This window comes from Artemia sp. Qi Xiang Cuo, chromosome 4 (assembly GCF_049724085.1).
Source record: "Artemia sp. Qi Xiang Cuo chromosome 4, ASM4972408v1, whole genome shotgun sequence".
NCBI lineage: Eukaryota > Metazoa > Arthropoda > Branchiopoda > Anostraca > Artemiidae > Artemia > Artemia sp. Qi Xiang Cuo.
Genome location: NC_142797.1, coordinates 30361253 through 30382990, shown reverse-complemented (window position 1 = coordinate 30382990; position 21738 = coordinate 30361253). Strand labels below are relative to the sequence as shown.

The 21738-nt window shown below is 34.7% G+C and overlaps 1 long non-coding RNA gene across 1 annotated transcript in view; it reads left to right on the top strand.

Annotated features, from left to right (window-relative positions):
• LOC148952987 (uncharacterized) overlaps positions 1 to 21738 on the top strand; it is a 92623-nt gene that overhangs the window by 40486 nt on the left and 30399 nt on the right. The window contains exon 2 of the long non-coding RNA XR_016141619.1: positions 14901 to 15136. This is a non-coding gene — a long non-coding RNA (uncharacterized LOC148952987). The remainder of the gene's footprint in view (positions 1 to 14900; positions 15137 to 21738) is intronic.

Sequence of the window (21738 nt, the reverse complement as noted above, 5' to 3'; positions counted from 1 at the left end):
TGGCTTAATGTTCCAATCATGGTTGACAACAATCTTGAAGCTGTCAAACGATTTGGCAGACACAGCAGAATCACTTAATGAGTTCAACAATGGAATTATGCAGTTGGTGAAGAAGTTGAACTTTTTTATTTTCTGTAGAATTATTGATGCCATTTCTTGGGGTTACCTCATATTCTGCTGTATTGACTTTAACCAAGAACAGACTCGGTTGTGCTGCTTTTCATCATTTTGAAAGCTAGGATGAAATCCCCCCTCATTCTATTCTTAATTAAAAAAATGTTTTCCAAAAATAAGTTTTTTTAAGTAAAGAATTCCAAAAAAAATTTTAAGTAAAAACTCCGAAAAATTAGTTTTTCAAAAAAATAAAGAATTCCATTAAACCAAAAAATGAACAAAAATAGCATCAAATAATCTATCAAGCACACAACTACCACAAATCAGCATCAATAAATAAATGAAACCCAAAACGAACAGAAATTATAATAAATAACCGAGTCAAACTCAAAACGAGCATAAATTAACATGAGTAAGGTTCAAAACCCACTATGCTTTCTAAAAGCCAGAATAAAATTTGCACTTAACTGAAAAATTCTTTTTAATGTTTTCACTTTTAAAACTTTAAGAAATCAAAATTAATTGAGATTTAAGTTTTATTCTAGCTTTTAAAAAGTATAGATTATTTGATTCTATTTTTGTTCATTTTTGGTTTAATGGAGTTCTTTACTTTAAAAAAAAAATATTTTGTGGAAATTTTTTTAATTAATTTCTGTATGTTTTATATTGACATAGTCTTTTTCAGGGGAAAAGAAAATAATAGTTTCAATTTTTATTGTTTTATTTTAAGAATTTATATTTCGGCCTGATATTTGTATGCTGGAAAAACTTTCAGCAATTTAAAACAACATAAACTCTTTTGAAAATAATGATGCAAATACTAGTGTTTAAATTAGTCATATACATCCTTTAGTTGATCTTAAAAATAAAACTTAGTACCATTCCCAAAAAATTATATCTATGCTCTTTCACAGCCTTGATATACTTACACTCTTTTGACCAACCCAATAACCTTAGAGATATAGTTACTAGACTGTTCAGCCATGCTGGGAAAAATGGTTGTCTTAAAATTTTGATTGAATGTGTGAAAAATTATGAGCTAAAGAGGAGGGCTGATTGCCCTCCAATCACTTTTGACTCTTGAGGGGACACTAGAACTTTTAATTTTCAATCAAATTAGCTCCTTTAAAATATCAATGATATTCCTAGCTATGAACATAGCTGCCTTTGTCCATATATGCCCTATATTGTTTATATGCTCTTTTAATACTTGCATACATATAGTTTTTTTGTTTAATTGAAACTCCCCCTGAACGTTCCCTAAAAGTTACAACTTAATACCATTAATATCGTTAGGTCCAGTAACTGTAAAAGCCGCATTTAATATATACACCGTGTCTTCTGGCTAGTTCAAAATCCACAGCCTATGAAGGTATGAAGGTGAGATTTTCAGAGAATATTTCTTTTGTACGGATGACACCCTGCTATCCATCTGCAGGTTTTGAAAATGGCATATAAGCAATATCTTAGGAATGTGTGTGAGTTTTGTGTGTGACATTAAAACTTACAGTGCTTGTTGAGGGGGGTGTTGAACTAACAAAAAGACAAAATTTACATCATATTGCTACTGCTTCTACTCCTACAACCACTACTACTGCTACTATTGTTATTACTGCTATTACTACTGCTGCCACTAAAGCTAAGATTATAACTATTAATTGTACTCCTACTGCTAATACTATGACTACTGGTGCTACTACTACTACTAACAAACCTAAGGGTATTAAGGCAAAAATTTCAGGCAATATTTTAGCTGTATTGAAATAAATTGAAACACACTATGTCCATACATCTTGTCAAGAGGAAGTATCAGCAATACTTCAGGACCGGTTGATGGCATTAAGTTAAAAATTTCATTGTGTTTTCAAGGGGATTTTCAAAAAAAAGCTGCTATTTGCATACTCCTACTAATGCTACTACAACTATTGCTACACATAATTACTGAAGCTTACAACAATGTGGGAAAAAATTGATGTCTCAAAACTTTATTTGGATATTTGTCATAGGAAAATATGGGGGTGGGGGTTCTCTCAAATCCCTTTCGACTCTTAAAAAGTGCACAATAACTTCCAATTTAAAATCAAATGAGACCCATCTGAATTTAATACAACCATCCATTCCATAGAAACCTTATATGCCCCTAGGGCATAACTTAAAGACCTTGCCCCAGGGCTCTCGGGGATGTGCCAACCCTGGAGGCTTTGTTGTATGTTCTTTGTACTATTTTAAATAAAATTGCCATCACATAATTTCAATCACATACATTTGGTAAAAACAAGGGTAGTGGCGTGGGGGGGGGGGGGCTACTTGACCTCCGTCATTATTGGCTCTTAAAAGGGAACTAGAATTTGCAATTTCAACCAAATGAGCCACCTCTAAATTTTATACAGCCATCCCTTCCATAAGAACCTTAAATAACGCAGGGCATAACTTACAACCCTTTCCCTCAGGCTCTGGTGGTTTGTCTCAACTTCAAAAGCCTTGCTATGACGTTTGGACTATTTTGAATAAAAAGACTGTCTCAAAATATCTATTGGATACATCTTGCGAAAGCACAACGTGTTTGTGTGTGTTTGGGGGGGGGTAGGGGGGAAGTAAAGTATAGCGGTTCTGCGTGCAAAATGTTTTTGGTACAACTATTCTGTATATTAGATAGATAGATAGAGAAGTGTATTTTAAAGCCAAATATATGGCCATGAAAATAGTAAAATAAAATAAATGAAAGGCAAAAATAACATAAACTTTAATCAGTAATCATCATAAAACACTCAAATGAATCACTACACTAACCTAATAATATTAGGCTGCTTAATACTTGGAAAAAATGTCATTGAAAAAAAAACACTTAACACTGGGAAAAAACACTTAAATGAAACATTACATTTACTTTATACTGGGACTTTTTTACTCTTTTTTTTAAGGTAACAAAATTTCCAGATACCTTGCTATTCTTATGTAATTTTTTAGTGGCCCTACCTAGAAAGAATTGTTTTCTGACTTCAAACTGTCCAAATACTTCACCACCACCACCCCCCCCCCTTATGTGCAAATATAAAGCCCAAATTATATATTTCCCATATATTCTGTCCATTGTCTTTGTCTTGTCTCGGTCTCGCGCTAAGCTGAAAAAATTAACGAAGAAACCGGTTTGATCTAGAGCTTTACACAGCACAAACTTGAGTGAGTTGCCCATAATACACAAGTACCAAAACACCTTTCCCCTATGGCAATTAAAAAAATGAAACTCAAATAAAATTCTCTAATTTGGAAAGCCTTCTTTTCCACAGGGGGGGGATATTTTCTGGGGAGGTATTTACCAGGGAAGTAAAGTATTTGGAGAGATTGAAATAAGAGAGTATTTCTTTATAGGTTGGCTATATAGCTACTAAAAAATTACATAAGAATAGCAAGGTATATGGAAATTTTGATAAATTAAAAAAAAAAAAAATTAAATAAAAAAATCCCAGTATAAAGTAAATGTAATATTTCATTTAAGTGTTAAGTGTTTTTTTTTTCAATGACCGTTTTTCCAAGTATTAAGTAATATTATTAATGTATTGTTTAATTTAAATCTTTTATGATGATTGCTGATAAAATTTTATTTTATCTGTTCATTTCTTTTTTTTTTGTTCTCCCTGTTCTCGACCGTCAATTAGGCTGTAACATAAAAGCCTCTATCTATCTATCTAATATGCAAAATAAGTATACCATAAAAACTGCTTGGGTGGATTTACTATTCTTTACCCCCCCCCCTAATTTGCCAATCTATAGACCAAATTTATTTCTAAAGTAACGAAAAAACTAACGAAAAAACTGGTGAGTTCTAAAATTTTACAAAGCATAAGCTTCAGCGAGAGGCGCATAATATACAAGTACTAAAATTCCTTAGCCCCTACAGAAATAAAAAATATTAAACTCAAATAACATCCTCAAATTTGGAAAGCCTTATTTTCCATGGGGAGGGGGTATTTACCAGAGGGGTGTTTTCCGGGGGGTATTTTCCATGGGGGATATTTTCCGGGGGTCATCACTGGGGGGAGGGGTTAAATGCCGGCCACCCACTTTTGACTTTTAAAAAGGTACTATAACTTTCAATTTCAAATTAAATGAGCCCCATTTGAAGTTTATGCAACCACCCATTCCATAAAAACCTAACATGCCCCGAGAGCATGACTTACACCCCTATCCCACGGTCCCTGGGGGGGGGGTTGTGTCGACCCTAGAGTCATTGTTTTAGTTCTTTTGACTATTTTGAGCAAACTTGCTATCTAACCATTTTAATCAGATTCGTTTGGTGAAGAGGGATAGTCGGTGGGGGGGGGGAGGCTAGCTGCCCTTTCCATAAACAACGCTTCCTATAAAAACCTTATATGCCCCAAGGGAAGACATAATTTCTTGACCTTTCAACTACATTGAACAAAATGGGTATCTCAAAATTTTGATTGGATGTGTTTGGGGAAATGGTGGGCATTGGAGGGGAGTTAGTTGCCCTCCTATCACTTTTGACTTTTAAAAAGGGCACTATTTCTCTCAATTTCCAATCAAATGAGGCCTTTTTGAACCATAGGAGGGTTGTCATCTTCCTAATACATGATTTCCGGACTTTTCAACTATGTTGAACAAAATGGCGATCTCAAAATTTTTATTGGATGTGTTTGGGGAAAAGGTGGGCGTGGGAGGGGTTTTAGTTGCCCTTCAATCACTTTTGACTATTAAAAAGGGCACAGGCCCCTTCAATTTCCAATCAAATGAGTCATTTTTGAAGTTTCTACAACAACTCCTTTGATACAAAGTGCCCTGGTCTAAAACCAAAAAAAAAATAAAATAATATAAATAATACATTGTGCCAACATTGTCCTTTACTTAGGCAGTGCTATTGCACTGCCTATGATATTCTAGGATAGGGAAGCCAAGCTTTTCTAGTTGATGCTCATAAGGGATGAGCTGTTTGGCAAAAGAAAGCTTGGTTGCCCTGTGCTGGACCTTCTCAAGTGGCTCTGTGCCTCACTTGAAGTGTGGGTTTGCAATCATTCTACAAAACACAAGATAAGGACAAAGAAGTGCTATTTAAAACTTCTTATGGCTCTTAGGTAGCGATTAGTCACTGAACACTTTATTAAACTAAGTACCTTGTTTGCCTTTGCAGCTTGGTTCTGATACTGACTGCAAACTTTGAGCTTGTCATCAATGATTATCCCAAGATCATACTCTTCCTCAGCACCCCAAATTGGAATATCAACACCTGCAGAGTTAACCATATGATAGCTGTACCAGGGGGTGTTTCCACCAAAATGCAGGATTCTGCAATCAGATTAAACTCGAGTGTCAATGTTATTGCCCATACACAGAAGTGTATAAGATATTCTTGTAGAGAAGATCAATTTTATAACAGAAGCTGCTGATCCAAAGAGTTTGGAATTGTCTGCAAATAATTCCAAACCATTCTTAATCACCTTAGGAGTGCCATGTGGAGATTAAACAGCATTAGGGCTAGTTTGGTTCCTTGAGGGACACCAATCTTGACATGAACTGGTGTGTAGTAGATAAGGTCACCTATTTCATCATATAGAGCAACAATCTAAGTTCTATCAGATACATAGCTATGGATCAACTAGTTAATGTCATCATCTATCTGATATACAGACAGCTTTATCATTTCGTAATGGTAAGACATTTTATAGAAGGTCTTGACTAGGTCCAGGAGGAATACATCAACAGCAAAACCCTGCTCAAGCAGGTCTGTTGTAGAGTCATAGAACTGTATTAGATTTGTTTTGATAAAAATGCCTTCTCTGAAGCCATGCTGACTACTAAAAAGGAGGCAATTCTTTGGCATATGTTCTATGAAGGTGTCCAATGACTATTCCTTCAATAAGCTTGGCCACAACTGAGGCAGGGCTAATGGTTTGGTAGTTCTCTGTCTGAGTTCTAGATCCTTTCTTTAATATCAAAGTGATATTGGCCATCTGCCAGTCTGCAGGTAGGCTCTTAGTTTCATGGGACAGCTTAAATAGCAAACCCAGCAGCTCAGCTAATATACCAGCAAGCTGTTAAAAAAGCCAGGGATGTAAGTCACATGGGACCTAGTTTGCTCAACCTTTTCATAATCCTTTCTTTGGTGATGTGAGTTCTTGGTATTGAGTGCTCAACTGGCGTAGGGGTAGGACATGGTGGCCTTGCAAGCAGGTATGGAAAAAGTTCCAAAGCTGCCAGTAGCAGAGTTTGATAGAATTTCAAAAGCTGCTGACACTTCAGCAGCACAACTTGTGTTTAACAGCTTTTCTTTGAGCAAAAAGTTTTTTTTAAACATAAAATAGTATTTTCAGACAAAATCTGCCAACAGATTTGAAAACTGCCAAGTAGCATTGCTACTTTGCAAACCCACTTTTTGCACGGTGGCTTGCAAGGGGGTCTACTGAGAAGTTGGATGCAGATGTGCTGTTCAACAGATCTGCTCAATTTGGAATAGATTATCACTGAAATTTTGCCAAGCTAACTCAATATCATCTTTGACAACCACTTGGTCCCATGCTACTTCCTGTAACAACTCCCTGACGCTGCTGTAGACTGTATATATTTGCTAGGCATATTTCTTTCTTTGTTGACTAACAGCAGATCCTGACATATGCAGAGGTGGTCACTGATACCAATGGGAGATGCTCAGTATTCACTAACAAACATGGGTTTTTAGTGATAGTCAAATTTAATAAAGAGTGGGCCTATTTTCTTATACTTGGTTGGTCTATTATTTGAAACAGGTTTTGTTCCCCAAGTAATAAACAAATGGATTACTGGCAATAGAGTTTTGTTGATACCCTAAGCCCCTAACCCTTTTCACATCCAATGGATTAAGGCCTCTGAGAAGAATAACATCCTGATTATTATGATTGAATTCTTGTTCAGCCAATTGAATTAATGCCAGGTAAGAAGCAACAGCATATGGGCAGCTTGGGCTTCTGTATATGCTGTCTATTAGGAATGGTTTTCCCTCATTAATTATATTGACAAAAATACTCTCAACCCATGATAAATAATCATGACTAAATGTGGATATATCTGTGGTATATAACCTGATTAATGCTAGTTTTAAATGTGGTATATATCCGGAGTGTCTTAAAAGTGCCAGAGTAATACCTTTATTTAAAGGGGGTGATAGGAAAAATGTGAATCATTGTCGACCGATTTCACTTCTATCTGTTATATCTAGGGTAGAAGAAAAACTTATTAATTCTGGAGTATATGAGTTTTTGGAGAATATTTCCTTTTTCTATTCTAATCAGTTCGATTTTCGTAAGGGTTTTCTACAGAACAGGCAGTTTTGTTTTCGACACCGTTTGTGCATGATGCTTTGGACCAAGGTTTTAAGGTGGCGTCTATTTTTTTAGATATTGTTAAAGCGTTTGATTCAGTTGACCATGAAATTTTAATTATGAAGCTAGAAAATTGTGGAATTAGAGGAAATACGTTGAAGTTATTTGAAACTTTTTTGAGAGGTAGGACCCAGTGCGTTGAAATTTCTAATGTGAGGCCTGGTGAAAGAATGGTTGATTATGGTGTTCCACAGGGTTCTGTTTTAGGTCCGCTTTTATTCTTGGTTTATATTAACGACTTACGATTTTCTGTTTTGGATTTGTTAGATAGTGCACATTCTAATTGTAGGGTGATTATTACTAGTTTTGCAGATGATACCCATTTTACTGCTACAGCAAAGACTGAATCTGATTTAATAGAGATAATGAGAAGAGGTATGTTAGGTATAGATAAGTGGATGAGAGTGAATAAACTTTTGTTAAACCATAGTAAATCAGATTTTATTATGTATGGTAGATCATCAAATTTTTACCCTTGGGTTGTTGATTTGCAAATTGAGAATTATGTAATTAAGAGTACAAATATTATACAATGCCTTGGTGTTATTGTGGATGAATGCCTTAGTTTTAAAAATCATGTTTCTTTTATTAGTAGTAAGATTGCAAGAAATGTTGGAATGATGAGAAAGTAAAAAAAATATTTTCCAGGATTCTGTTTTGAGATTGATTTATTTTTCGTTAGTTCACCCGTATTTAGTATATTGCGTGAGTATATGGTCTAGCACATTTTCAGTGCATTTGCAGCAGTTACGTGTGATACAAAATATGGCACTGCGAGTGTTGTCCTGAGATATATTGAGAACCTTGGTGAGATCCCAATATGTACAGTTAAATATTATCCCTGTGTCAGGGCTTGGAAAATTTTACCATGGGTTATTTATGTTTAAATATTTTTCTAATTTGGTTCCCAAGTGTTTTTTAAATTTTTTAAATTTATTTATTTCTGGTGATGATGTACACAATTATCCTACTCGTCATGCTAGTGATATACGGACACCTCAAGTTACTAGCACTAGATTGCTATTTTCAATACGTCACGTGGGGCCAATTGTCTGGAATAATTTGCCTGTTTCTTTAAAAAGGTCAGCAAATCTATGTGAATTCCGTCGGGACCTTAAAACCCTTTGTCTCCATAGGTATGAATTTGTTTAAAGGGTGGTATAGTTGAGTCATTCTCAGGTTTGCCCGGAACCCGTTTTTTCCTATATATTTATAATTTTTTTTTTATTATTTATTATTTATTTATTATTTATGGGATGGCGGCGGGAAGTTTTGGAGTATGTGAAGTATTGATTTTTGGTTATTGCAACCAGGAGCCAAGTGAGTGTAAGATTTTCATTTTTTCTTCTTTTTTTTCTTTTTCTTTCTTTCTTCTTTTTCTCTTTGGCTGCAGCAGATTGTGAATAAAGTTAAATTCGAGTTGATTGTCAACCAAAACTCCAAGGAATCTCTCCTTATAACAGCTTGATAGTGGATGATTTGAACTATTTTGAAACTTTATAGAATACTGGCACTAGGGGTTACTTGTTCCAAAGTATGTGACCATGCATTTTTGGATTTTAAATTTAAATTACCAATCTTTTGCCCAATCTTTTACCCCTCAATCAACACTGCTTTCAAATATAATGGTTGCTACCATGACAAAACCATGCCCTTTCCTCTTAATAGTGCCAGTTAGTCTATAGATCTGAATACTATGCACTGTTTTTCATTGCTTGAACTGTTGTATTTCTTTGTTACTGGGTATTTGTATTCTTAACCTGTCAACAGCCTCAATTCAGAGCAGAAGAATCAAGAACAGTTGGATAAATACATTATTTAAAAATGTGGATGAAATGGAATGGAAATCCATCAGCACAAATCAGCATCAATAAATAAATGAAACCCAAAACGAACAGAAATTATAATAAATAACCGAGTCAAACTCAAAACGAGCATAAATTAACATGAGTAAGGTTCAAAACCCACTATGCTTTCTAAAAGCCAGAATAAAATTTGCACTTAACTGAAAAATTCTTTTTAATGTTTTCACTTTTAAAACTTTAAGAAATCAAAAATTAATTGAGATTTAAGTTTTATTCTAGCTTTTAAAAAGTATAGATTATTTGATTCTATTTTTGTTCATTTTTGGTTTAATGGAGTTCTTTACTTTAAAAAAAAAATGATTTTGTGGAAATTTTTTTAATTAATTTCTGTATGTTTTATATTGACATAGTCTTTTTCAGGGGAAAAGAAAATAATAGTTTCAATTTTTCTTGTTTTATTTTAAGAATTTATATTTCGGCCTGATATTTGTATGCTGGAAAAACTTTCAGCAATTTAAAACAACATAAACTCTTTTGAAAATAATGATGCAAATACTAGTGTTTAAATTAGTCATATACATCCTTTAGTTGATCTTAAAAATAAAACTTAGTACCATTCCCAAAAAATTATATCTATGCTCTTTCACAGCCTTGATATACTTACACTCTTTTGACCAACCCAATAACCTTAGAGATATAGTTACTAGACTGTTCAGCCATGCTGGGAAAAATGGTTGTCTTAAAATTTTGATTGAATGTGTGAAAAATTATGAGCTAAAGAGGAGGGCTGATTGCCCTCCAATCACTTTTGACTCTTGAGGGGACACTAGAACTTTTAATTTTCAATCAAATTAGCTCCTTTAAAATATCAATGATATTCCTAGCTATGAACATAGCTGCCTATGTCCATATATGCCCTATATTGTTTATATGCTCTTTTAATACCTGCATACATATAGTTTTTTTGTTTAATTGAAACTCCCCCTGAACGTTCCCTAAAAGTTACAACTTAATACCATTAATATCGTTAGGTCCAGTAACTGTAAAAGCCGCATTTAATATATACACCGTGTCTTCTGGCTAGTTCAAAATCCACAGCCTATGAAGGTATGAAGGTGAGATTTTCAGAGAATATTTCTTTTGTACGGATGACACCCTGCTATCCATCTGCAGGTTTTGAAAATGGCATATAAGCAATATCTTAGGAATGTGTGTGAGTTTTGTGTGTGAAATTAAAACTTAGAGTGCTTGTTGAGGGGGATGTTGAACTAGCCAAAAGACAAAATCTGCATCATAATACTACTACTTCTACTCCTACAATTACTATTACTCCTACTATTATTATTACTGCTGCTAATACTACTGCTACTAAAGCTAGGACTATAACTATTAACTGTACTCCTTGTACTATTACTACAATCACTGGTGCTACTGCTACTGCTAATAAATCTAAGGGTACTAAGGCGAAAAATTCGGACAATATTGTAGCTGTATTGTAATAAATCGAAATATACTATGTCCATACATCTTGTCAAGAGGAAGTATCAGCAATACTTCAGGACCGGTTGATGGCATTAAGTTAAAAATTTCATTGTGTTTTCAAGGGGATTTTAAAGAAAAAGCTGCTATTTGCATACTCCTACTAATGCTACTACAACTATTGTTACACATAATTACTGAATCTTACAACACTGTGGTAAAAAATTGATGTCTCAAAACTTTATTTGTATTTTTGTCATAGGAATCGTTGGGGGTGGGGGTTCTCTCAAATCACTTTGACTCTTAAAAAGGGCACAATAACTTCCAATTTAAAATCAAATGAGACCCATCTGAATTTAATACAACCATCCATTCCATAGAAACCTTATATGCCCCTAGGGCATAACTTAAAGACCTTGCCCCAGGGCTCTCGGGGATGTGCCAACCCTGGAGGCATTGTTGGATGTTCTTTGAACTATTTTATATAAAATTCCCATCGCACAATTTCAATCAGATACATTTGGTAAAAACAAGGGTAGTTGCGTGGGGGGGGGGGGGCTACTTGACCTCCGTCATTATTGGCTCTTAAAAGGGAACTAGAAATTGCAATTGTCAACCAAAATAGCCATCACTAAAGTTCATACAACCATTCCTTCCATAAAAACTTTAAATACCCCAGGGCATTACTTACAACCCTTTCCCTTAGGCGCTGGTGGTTTGTATCAACTTCAAAAGCCTTGCTATGACGTTTGGACTATTTTGAATAAAAAGACTGTCTCAAAATATCTATTGGATACATCTTGCGAAAGCACAACGTGTTTGTGTGTGTTTGGGGGGGGGGTAGGGGGAAGTAAAGTATAGCGGTTCTGCATGCAAAATGTTTTTGGTACAACTATTCTGTATATTAGATAGATAGATAGAGAATTGTATTTTAAAGCCAAATATATGGCCATGAACATAGTAAAATAACATAAATGAAATACACAAATAACATAAACTTTGATCAGTAATCATCATAAAACTCTTAAATTAAACACTACATTAACCTAATAAGAGTACTTAATGCTTGGAAAATCGTTCATTGAAAAAAAACCACTTAACACTAGGAAACAACACTTAAATGAAGTATTACATTTACTTTATACTGGGATTTTTTTACTCTTTTTTTTAAGGTAACAAAATTTCCAGATACCTTGCTATTCTTCTGTAATTTTTTAGTGGCCCTACCTAGAAAGAATTGTTTTCTGACTTCAAACTCTGACTTCAGGCTCTGGTGGTTTGTATCAACTTCAAAAGCCTTGCTATGACGTTTGGACTATTTTGAATAAAAAGACTGTCTCAAAATATCTATTGGATACATCTTGCGAAAGCACAACGTGTTTGTGTGTGTTTGGGGGGGGGGGGGTAAAGTATAGCGGTTCTGCATGCAAAATGTTTTTGGTACAACAATTCTGTATATTAGATAGATAGATAGAGAATTGTATTTTAAAGCCAAATATATGGCCATGAACATAGTAAAATAACATAAATGAAAGACACAAATAACATAAACTTTGATCAGTAATCATAAAACACTTAAATGAAACACGCACGCTCCTCCTCCACCCCAATCTATTCAAAGCCTCCCTTTTTACACCCGTCCACGACATTCCCATTTCCTTTAAATCTTTCTTTGTGACGTCCTTCCACCCCAAACGAGGACGACCTGCTTTCCGTTTAGCCCTAGAGGGTTGGCTGAAAAGAACAATCTTCGGCAATCTATCATCCTTCATCCGCATTACGTGCCCTAGCCACCTCAACCTTTCTTTCATTACAGCCCTAGAGAGCGGTATTGAACCATATTTTTCGTATAGCCTATTGTTTGAAATACGGTCAGTGAGCCAGGTACCCAGAACAATCCTTAAGCAATTTCTCTGGAAAACATCTAGCAAATGTTCATCCGCTTTTCGGAGCGCCCACGCTTCAGAGCCATATTTCACCACTGTCATCACTGTAGCTTCTAATATTCTAATCTTAGTTTGCAGACTTATCTTCCTATTCTTCCAAACTTTTTTTAATTATGACAAAACAACCTGATCCTTGGCTATTCTACTTTTAACACTGCTCCCACCATCTTTACTAATAATACTACCAAGCTAAGTGAAGCTGCACATCTGATCAATATTTTTGTTACTCAACATCACTTTTTCATCTTCACTTATTCCTAGCCTTAATGACTTACTCTTTGTAACATTAATTTCCAAACCTATTCTAGCACCTAAACTTGCAAAACCTCTAAAAGTTCATTCATTTTGCTCAAACTTTCATCTAGGATGCTTAAATCATCAGCATAATCCAAGTCCAGGAGACTTTTTCCACCCCATTTGAATCCGTGGTCTCCCATTGCCTTTCCTATGCTCCTTAAAACAAATTCAATCAAAATAATCCATATAAAGGGGGATAGAACACAACCCTGCTTAACTCCTGATTTAATACAAAGCCAACTACTAACCTCATTTCCTACCTTAAACGCAGCAGTGTTATTCTCGTACATAGCACTAATTACTTTAATGTATTTGTCTGGTATACCATACAAGGATAAAACCTTTACTAAAGCTCTTCTAAAGTCATGTAAAGGCAATAGCAAGGCAACAACTTTTTTGAAAACAGGTTATTAATGACTGGAATAGTTTAAGTGAACAAATGGAGTTAGCTTTATTAACTGCAGCATTCAAGAGAAGATGAGGTAATGAATGAGAATATAGGTCATGCAAGTCAACTAAGAGATCTCATCTTTGGGATCGGAAAACTAATCAAAGAGTTTGATAGGATGGTGGTGCTGCTTGCCACACCTGACCATCTCATAACCTATCTGAAGCTGCTGTTGCGTGGCAGTGTCTCCCAAGGCTAATAGAGAATGGTTGCTAAACCATACCTGCCTTGTAGTAAGCATTACCTGGTAGACTTAAGTTGCATCTTCAGCACTGCTCCGAGGAATTTGGCTTGTCACTAGGCTGCAATGCTGTAACAAATTGTTTTATTCAAATTTTGTGAGTAATAATGCACTATTGGATTACCAGCAATAAAGTCATACTTGATGTTGCTTCTCTCTGAAATACAAACAAGTATAAGGTGAGGACTGAGGAAACAAAAGTTAATGTTGCTTCCCAAAGTAATTATTTGCCAAATGCTAATTACTTTTGGACTTAGGAGTTATGAAGAGAGTGTAGAATAGAGAGGGAATATTTTCTTATGAACGCAGCAGAGGGTTATCTTCAAATTCAATTTTCTCATTTCTAAATTTATATAAGTATTGCAGAGTTCTGCTTGTTTTAGGTTTTTCATGTTACTATTTACTTTTCTTGGGAATAATTTTTTGGGGAACTTTTTTTTTTATAATGAATTGGAAAAAAAGATTATATATTTTGCGGCTACCCCACAATTGAAAGACATTTCTCGGAAAAAAATATAAAGAATATTCCAAAAATCAGACTATTATATAGGCCTGGTATGTATGCTGTTCTCAAGGTTTTCCTAGAGAATGGTCCCTGAACAATCTTTCATTAAGGAGAGGAATCTCACCCCTACCTTATGTGCTGTTCTGTAAAAAAAGAAAATAACTTTGGAAATCCTTTGTCTTTTCCAATTTAGTTTGAATTGTTTTAATTATCTGCTGAGGCATGAATACTCATTGCTTTTCTCTTTTTTATGCTGGAAATAATAATCAACGTAGATGCATGCCTACCCAATGCTTGGGATGGGATATGTTTTTTTAGTGGGAGGGGGGCCTCTCCTCGCTTATAAGTATACTTGTCATCAGTATCAGTGCATGGATGGAAATTAGGAAATATTGTCCCTTAAAATTTCACCTCTTTCCCTGGAAAAATTCTCTGTTACTCGTTACAGTTTTAGCTATAGGCCTATATAGGCTAAGTAAAATATGCTTATATGGAGAGGAAAAGGGAAAGTGTCATCTTGTCTTTAAGGTTCCTTTCAGGGGCCTGCTGTTTTCAGGCATGCTCGTGAGAGCTATGTCCAAGTTTATTGTCCTGTCTCCTTGCAAAAACATTTTGAAAATCCTGTTTGCCTACAATTTTGGCTGCATGCATGTATGAGCCTATATAAAACATTGTATTATAATTTTTTTTTCTAGGTTCTGGCAATGAATGTGCTGCAGTAATGTCCAACTTAAGTAGGAGCAAGTTCTTTGAATCAGAATATAGAGAATTTGTGACATCTCCTATTCCCTCTGATGCTGGAAGCAGTCCTTCAAGACGAATCAGCACTTCAGAAGTTCGATGGGGAATACGATCACCGAATTTTGAAAGAAGTGGCTCGAGTGAGAGCTTAGATGACAGAGGAAGCATTTGCAGTAACTATTCACGCCAGGTATGGTTATATTGTTACCATTCTTACATTGCAGTGAAAACATAATTGGAAATTGTAGGATGGGAGAAGTAACAGATATTAATGGTTGTTGCCTAGAAAGTAACTGATTTTATTACTTTTTCTGTTGATTTAGAAAAAGAATAAAAAAACACTCATGAAACCAACAATGTAAACCCAGGAATATAGAATAGATAGCTGATAATGACTGTTGCATAAGACATTCAAACAAATAATCTACTACTACTACTAACAACTCACTGCAGCGCCAAGCCACCTGAGGTCGACACAGATGCGCGCGCCACTTCTCCATCTCAATCTATTCAAAACCTCCCTCTTTACACCCTCCCAAGAAGTTCCCATTTCCCTGAAATCTTTCCTTACGACATTTCCCCCCATAGGTGGGGACCTGCTTTTTGTTTTGCCCCTAGATGATTGGCCGACAAGCGCGATATGAATTCTGTCTCAACTCCAGCATAAAAGTTTTTCCCCTAAGTTTATTACAAAAATTAAATTGGAATATAGCAGCACTTAGTTTAGTGCATCTAATGGATTCCACTAATATCCTCAATATTCAAATTAGACTAATTGGGGAACTTGTCCATATGAATAGAAGCAAGAATAATGTTTGTATTAGCTTAATAAAATATGCATACTTCTTGTTAAAAGCAGGACTGAGGAATATTATCCATGCCACCTTTAACTGTCACTCTTGAAATTTTAAGGAAATTTACTCCGACATTGTGAAATTTGAAGATGTGTCACCAACTCTGATACCTAAATTTTTAGGTTTTAATTTACTTTTAAATATTTCCTTGTAGTGATCTGAATATTTATCTGCCTTTTTTCTTTATTTCAAGGAGGCTGCTATTATTTATAATGCTACAGACCTTGCCCAGTGGGCAGGGGACATTTTTTTTTTCAATTTCCAGATGAACTAATTAATAACCCAAGGGAAACGAAAAGCAGGTTATTTTACCTATTATATTTTGGATTTAAATGTATATATATATAAATATATATATATATATATATATATATATATATATATATATATATATATATATATATATATATTAATATATATATATATATATATATATATATATATATATATATATATATATATATATATATATATATATATATATATATATATATATATATATATATATATATATATATATATATATATATATATATATATATATATATATATATATATATATATATATATACTGGTTTTGCATTTGCGTATATACTGGTCTAGTATATATATCTTATTAACCGGTTTTGCGTGCTTTAAACACCTTGACACTCATTGGCAGGTGGCAGGGAGGAAAAAGAGTACTGAGCTCGCCAAAACGCACTCGGTCGTTAATTTGTATTTTATAAGTGCGTCTACGATTGCTATTTTGAGTTATTCCATAAGTGTTTATTACAAAATACCTCAATTTATTTTTTTCGCCAAAACTACTTGCCTGATTTCAAAACTACTTGATAAATACTGTTTCAAGTAACCTTTATGGAAAAATACAACTCATTCTTGGGCGTCTTAAAATTGGCAGAAGCTCAAATATGAACTTGCTTTAGACATTTCAGTCCACCTTATAAACCGAAACTTGACATTTGAATCTAAGATTAAAGCTTAATATCATGTTTTTGCGAGAGGGGATATGGTCTTGACACTTAAGCCCCTAATACAAGATGCTATCAAAAAGTTTTGCTATCTGGGATATCTCTCATTTCTCTTCCTTTCCTAAAAAAATAATATATATATATATATATATATATATATATATATATATATATATATATATATATATATATATATATATATATATATATATATATATATATATATATATATATATATATATATATATATATATATATATATATATATATATATATATATATATATATATATATATATATATATATATATATATATATATATATATATATATATATATATATATATATATATATATATATATATATATATATATATATATATATGTATATATATATATATATATATATATATATATATATATATATATATATATATATATATATATATATATATATATATATATATATATATATATATATATCCAGAAAATCCAGATTTGATTTTTTTGGGTCAAAATATTTTTGGAAAATTTCATGTCAGTAAACTTCTGTTTAGTTTGGACATCAATTTTTGTGTCCCTGCTTCTTAAAAGACAAAAGAATTGGAATGTTGGTTAGGATATTTGGACTAGGGAAGATTAAATGTTGGTTTAGAATAAGCTGGGCACTATCATTGTAAATCACCATTTGCAGGCAGTGGTGGATCTAGGATTTTTCTTGGGGGGGGGGGGAATAGGTTGATCTAACTACACTACTTTAGACTATGTTAGGGGGGGGGGGGTGCACGCCCCCCTCGCCCCTCCCCTGGATCCGCCACTGTTTGCAGGGCACTTGAATATGGACACTATTTCTCAGCTACTCTTCCCAATGCTATAGATATTCCGGATACTTCAAGATTGGTGGCTTCGTCAATGCTTCTTATATCTGAATTTTTCTGTGTTTTCTAGATTGTCACCAATAGAAAAGTGGGTTATACCCGATATCAACGAAAATTGACGCTAATGAATAATTTGTATTCCATGTTTTCGTTCGTGTATTAACGAACGTTTATTTTCGAGGAGATTCCTGAGTACCGAATTTTTTTCGGGGAAATTGGAGGAAACCCCAAAGAATTCAAGGATAGTGGAAGAACCAGGCCACGTATCAGCAAAATTTCACTCAACCTATCTCCGTAATTGTTTCTGTTAGTTTCTATAGTTTTTTTTTTCTACCAGCTCACTTCTTTTGAAAAAATATCTGGCCAGATTTATTTATGGGCTGAGAATATCTAATCAACAAAGATTAAAAAATTGGGCAATGCCAGCAGAGTCTTTTTTTTTTAGATTCGTCACTGCGGATACAGGCCTATTATATTCGTTTACCTGAAAGTAAAATGAGACTCAAATGAGAATGGGCTGCCTCTGCCCTCCTCCCGCTGTAATCCTCGCTATAAATGTTGCAGAAGCATAGCTTGCACTTTACATAATGCACATGAAGCTTGGCTTTGGCCATTCTCAGGACTTTGATTCAAGGAACAGAAGAGGATGTTAACTATGGATGCTGCATGATTTACATTCTTTTCCGTGAAATTTCCCAAAACTATGTATTTTGACGAGTTTTTGGGAGGATTCGGTCCTCTAGGGCACTCTGGGTTCGGCCTGGACCGGAGCATATACATCAGGCACATACAGAGGAGGAAATCTTTGGACCTGGATTCCTTTGGAATCATAGAATTTTTACAGTTGGTCTTTTAATTTTGTATTATTTTTTTTTATCCTCTGGATTTCTTTTATTTTCCTTTCCTCTGAAATATGACCCTTTCCAAAATGAGCTTATTTGTGTTTACTTATTTGTGATAAACATAGGCCTTTAGCATTTATTTTGATTATATTTTTAATATAAAAGAGAAAAACCTTTAATTTCACCTCGTCCAATTTTGTCTGTTTTTGTAAATCAAAAATTTTTCAGTTTTAGTCATCTTTTGGAAACAATTTTGTCGGTTCTTTTGTGTCATAGATGGCGTAAAAAGTACTCATTTCTTTCGTAACAAAAAGGGTCATCACTTCGTACTTTGTTTTCTCCGGAGAAATTCAGTTTGTTTCCATCATCTTGTTTCTGTAGGATAGTCCACATGTCGCACTTCGTAGATCGTAGGCATAAATTTGTAAGTGCTATTCAGGTTTGCCAGAAAGTTAGGCATACCTGTTCCCTACAATTAAGAGCTCCCAGATATTTCATTCAGTAGGGAAGCAGGTACTTCCTAATAGACCCTTCCCCTTCCAAGAGAAATTTTGAAAAAGATCAGGGCCTAACATATCTAAATTGGGGCATGGGGCTCTATAAGTGTTCTTTTAGAAGCAGTCCTCCCCTCTTTCTCCCTAGCTTTGGCTATCTGCACACTGTAGACTTTCTTTTCATCTTGCTAAAGGAGAAAAATATTTATTGCATGAATTTATTAACAGTGATTAGAAAATAAAATTAGCAGAAACTAACGTAGTCAAATGTAAAGTGAGTGGAAACTATTGTAAATGAAGAAATTAAACCTAGAACGGACAGAACTAGATCTTCGGTACCTATGCTGTATCAATTGTTGCAACTTAAGAAAACAATATAGAAAAAGTGTAGTTCTGCAACGACCGTGATCCGTGGGTCGCAGTTTTGGAGGAACACATGAAATACATATCGGATTGAAGTCAAGCTCTCTGAAGGCATAGCGAAAGCTCTAAGTGCCAATCCCTACCAAATTTAATTATGATCCAGTAGGTCTTTTTTATGGAGGCAGATGAGAAATAAGTAGTGCTTCTCTCGTAGAGTTCCAGTCGAGCAGGGACGGTCAGTACCATAACTGTAGCTGTTGACCAGGTACTGTTGAATGATACCCCTCTGTTTCTTTAGTAATTAAATAAAAAAAAAACAATTTTTTTTTAACTGAAAGTAAGGAGCGACATTAAAATTTAAAACGAACAGAAATTATTCCGTATATGAAAGGGGCTGTCCCCTCCTCAACGCCTCGCTCTTTACGCTAAAGTTTGACTTTTTCTCACAACTCTGTTTAAAACAATAAAAAACTTTAGCGTAAAGAGCGAGGCGTTGAGGAAGTGACAGCCCCTTTCATATACGGAATAATTTCTGTGTTTTCTGAATTTTTGAATTGTAATAATTATAGGTGTCACGGGCCCTATTGCTCGACTTTGTATTCACCAATCAAGCAAATTAAAATCTCCATTTCAACAGAGCGTAAAAGTTGCATCCGCTGCGAAATACGTATTCAGTCTGTTTTCATTTTGAGAGTATATATTACAATATACCCCAGATTTGTAATAAGGAAGCTAGAAAATCCTTGATTACTAACCTTAATCAAACCCTAGTTTATCAAACACTAGTTTAATATGTCGATCTTTGTATTAAAATGTCTCTGTGAAGGCTTCATCTTGAATGGGTTGCTTGAATGATTATATTCCCTTGCCCCTGGGACGAAACGTATATATCGCTCCCGGAGGCACTTGATGCGATGCCCAGTGTGGCTTCGAGGGGCACCCTGAACTCTTTGGTCGTTAAAAGGGTGGCAGACTGTCCGTCGACGGCTTTGGACCCTAGAAAACCAATAGAGCTTTCTATTTGCGATCGAATGAGCCCTCCATCCAAATTTCGACCGTCCATTCTGAATGATGAAAGTAGAAAAAAAGTAAAAGCATCAGAAATTGGAGACTCGCCGTTCTTTTTGCTAAACCAATGCTATTACGTTGACCCTAATATGTTCCTCGTTATTGTGTTGGGTGGCCATTGTTTTCCACTGTATATAAATAATATATATCTATCTATCTACTGTGTTGTTTTATAAGGGGGATGGATCGAAGGGGGCACTTGCTCTCCACTTTGCCTGTAAAAATGTGCGCAAAGCACGAAAACTTATAGTGCTCTATAGAGGTGTAACACCTACTACTACTACTAATTACTCACTGAAGCACCAAGCCGCCTGAGGTCAACAAAGCTACGGACGCTCCTCCTCTGTCCCAATCTATTCAAAAAGTCTCCTTCTTTACACCCTCCCAGGAAGTTCCCATTTTCCTTAAATCTTTCCTTACGACATCTTCCCACCAATTTTGGGTACTTGTGCATTAAATGGTACACACGAACGAAGTCAAGTTTGATTAATGCTAATGAAAAGAAAAAAATAAAATAGGATGAATATAAAATAGTTTAGAAACAAATTTGGGCTATATATTTGCACATTAGGGGGGGAGGGGGGGGGGTAAAGCATAGCATATATTAATTACGTAACCTAACCTAACCTAGGTACCTTTCCCCCCCTAAACCCCAAAAAACAACAGTTCAAATATTGTAAAATCAATGAGAAACCACGCTCTTCGATCAATTTAGATAGCAATTACCCGTTTTACGGGTCTCCATCACTGCATTCGTTGGACAGTTTACGTCTATAGCGATGTGTACCAATTAGTGCACAAGTACCTAATTTTGTTACATATTGAAGTAAAAAAAGTTTTGGAACTGAAAGTAAAGATCAGCCTTAAAACATAAAAGAAACTTAAATTAGTCTGTTACTGAAGAGAAGATACTCCCTCAACCTCCCTCCTCCCCCTGTTTTACGTTTAAGTTGGACTGGTGCTTTAATGACTTTAGAGCGCAATAAATATAGCCAGCAGATAATTGCAAACCATCGAGATATTTTAATTAAAAATAAAAATATATTTGTCACATTCCTCTATCTTAGAGTATTCGTTCTTCAGGCACTGGAAAACAAAAGTCAAATTTTTGCGTGATCGTATGGTAAAAAGTCTTTACGTTCATTTGGAAAAACAAACTTTAAAAACATCCCGTTTCGTTTTAATATTACTTATCCTAAATATGGGGGATGCTACCCAAGGGCGGATCCAGGATTTTTGTCGGGGGGGGGGGTACTAATTTTTGACTCAGTTTTCGACTAATTTTACTGATTTTTACCTAGGTTTTACCAATTTTCGACTTAT